Source organism: Ailuropoda melanoleuca, chromosome 1 (assembly GCF_002007445.2).
Source record: "Ailuropoda melanoleuca isolate Jingjing chromosome 1, ASM200744v2, whole genome shotgun sequence".
Taxonomy (NCBI): domain Eukaryota; kingdom Metazoa; phylum Chordata; class Mammalia; order Carnivora; family Ursidae; genus Ailuropoda; species Ailuropoda melanoleuca.
The window spans coordinates 90447704-90450493 of NC_048218.1; the positions used below are offsets into that span (position 1 = coordinate 90447704).

General features: G+C 37.2%; 1 non-coding gene across 1 annotated transcript; it reads left to right on the forward strand.

Moving 5' to 3' along the window:
* Nucleotides 1–1302: 1302 nt before the first annotated feature.
* On the forward strand, nucleotides 1303–1406 carry LOC117795461. The gene has a single exon (XR_004619493.1). It is a non-coding gene; the product is annotated as a U6 spliceosomal RNA (small nuclear RNA).
* Nucleotides 1407–2790: the final 1384 nt, after the last annotated feature.

Here is a 2790-nt window from a genome sequence, read left to right on the forward strand (position 1 = left end):
TTCATAATGACTACGCTAAATACTGTCTTCCTCAAACAGATTCAAAATTTGTCCTGAATAGAAACGCATGTAGACGCAGATATAGGTATAGATATGGCTCAATATATTGTGTGTTTCACAGAGAAAGGAAGCAAAAAAAAAAAAATGTCTTTGGCTTAGCTACATGCTTAAGATACAAACCATTTTGAACAAGGAAAGATTCTGAAATTTGACCAGGAAGCAATGAGTTGAAAACAGAGTAAACTGACTATAAAGGCCTCGGTGCCCATTGTGTTTGTGAAGGGCAGGATATTATATTTGAAATCACTTGTAGTCTTTTTGTTTCTTTCAGTTCTTGGAAGCACACCCTTGGGTATACTACATGTAATCTCTGGGTCTCAGACCTCACTAGTGAGGGGTTACATTCTGATCACATTAACATTAATAAACACCGTTTCTCTGATTCTGATAGCCACCATTATTGTAAGGCTTCTCACTCCCCTTGTGCTCTTCCAGTTCCTTCTAGAAGTTTCCTGTGAACTTATGAGCAAGTTCTTCAGCTGGCTTCAGTAACTTGCTCACCTAGCCAGGGCAGCTAATATTGTACCTGCCTCTGTGCTGAGCGTCCTGCTATCGGCAGGATTTGGACAGTTCACCCCAGTTACCCGTAAGGCCAGCACCACAGACTCCCTTCCTCTCCCGGGACAAACTCTGTTTTACGGGTCACCAAATAGAGGTTGCTTGGCTCCCAGTACCTCATGGTCTATGAATCACATTCTGTTTCCATGAACCTGGCTTTTTTAGATTCCACAGACAAGTGATATCACACAGTATCTGTCTTTCTCCGTCTGACTTAGTTCACTTAACATCAAGGTCCATCCATGTTGTCGCTAACAGCAAGATTTCCTTCTTTCTGATGATTGGATAATATTCCATTATCTTGATGAAGAAATAGGCTTCCTTTATTTAACAATGAGAATAAGGTAATTGATTGAGGTTCCTTTTTTCCTTCGTTGCTAAGAAAGTCAAGATAAATCTTGTTCTCAATTATGGCAATTATCCTTAGCCTGGAATTTCTGGTAAGACCATTCTTCCTCCTGTTTTATGGCGTACCTCATATTCATTTAATCTTTATTTTAATGAACATATCTTATGCCTGTGTTATTATATGCTGTTCAATTCTTATGGGAGGTAAGTATATTATTTAGAACTTTTTGGCTTCAAGTGACAGGAAACCAATTCAGACTACATCGAAGGAAAAAAATATATTAGGTTTAGAATGAAACAGCTTATTCTAAACCCAGTTTAAAATTCCTGAACCAGGCACTCCCTTCAGCAGCACAGATACTAAAATTGGAACCATACAGAGATTAGCATGGCCCCTGCACAAGGATGACAAACAAATCCATGAAGCAGTCCATAAATAAATAAATAAATAAATAAAAATTTTAAAAATTCCTGAACCAAAATAGTACTAATACAAATCCAGCTAACTCTACTCATTTTTTAATTCCATAGTTAATAGTGATGGATCAACAAATACATTGCTTATGCTTATCAGGATACAGTAACATTTTTTCACTTACTTTTCATAGATTAACAACATTTTCTGTCCAGCCTTATGATAATTATTCCAAAGAAGATTGAATACGTTTAAACATCCCTCTCCTTAAAGAATCTAGGTGACATCATCACACATTGAGAAATAAATGCATAGCTTGGTCATGTACTGTTTTTGTTTAATTGGGGTTTTCCAGAGAAAATGACCCAATAGATAGGTAGATAGATAGATAGATACACAGATACACAGAAAAAAAAAGATTGAGAGAGAAAAAAAGAGATTTATTTTAACAAATTGGTTCATGTGATTATGAGAGCAGCAGGCAAGAGACCCAAGAAAGAGCTGATGTTGCAGCTTGAGTCTGAAAGCAATGTGAAGGCAGGCTCTGCCTTTGGATATGTCAGCCATTTTTCCTTTAAGGCCTTCGGCTGATTGGATGAGGTCCAGCCACATTATAAAGAATAATCTGTTTTACTCAAAGTCTACTGATTTAAATGTGAAATCATCTGAAAAATACCTTCACCATGACATCTGGACTGGTGTTGGACCAAGTGTTTGGGTATCGAGGCAGGGCTAGATATGGGAAATAAAATTAACCATCACGTGTACCTTAAGAGCAACTAGACTGCGAGTATAACTGATATCATAGGGGTCTTAGTTTATTCCAATATGTCTAGCGCTGCCGTGCAAATAATAGATGCTCAATAAATATTTGTTGGATCATCAAATTGGAAATTGTATTATCTCCACCATGAGAGCCAAGGTAAAATTCTTTTTTGTGAGTTCTCTGAGTTCATTAGGATCCCAGCTGGGGGCACCTGGCTGGCTCAGCTGGTAGAATATGTGACTCTTGATCTCTGGGTTGTGAGTTCAAGCGCCGTGTTAGGTGTAGAGATTACTTAAAAATAAAACCTTAAAAAGAAAAAAAATCTCAGGCAGAAATTTATTTTTATTTATCCTACATAGGGCTTAGGGTACTTATCCAATCTGAAGATCTGAGTCCCTCATCAATTCTGGAAATGTCTCAGTCATTATCACTTCAAACATGGTCTCTCCTCCATTATCTCTATTTTCTTTGGAACTTTTATTAGGCAAATGTAGGATCTTAACCTCTCATTTATCTCTTTCTTTGTCTCTTTTTGTGGCCTCCCATAAATATCCTTAAATCTATCTTCTAGTTCACCAATTCTGCCCTCATCTGTGTCTACTTTTCTCTTTAACTTGCATGCTGGGTTTTCAATTTTGTGATT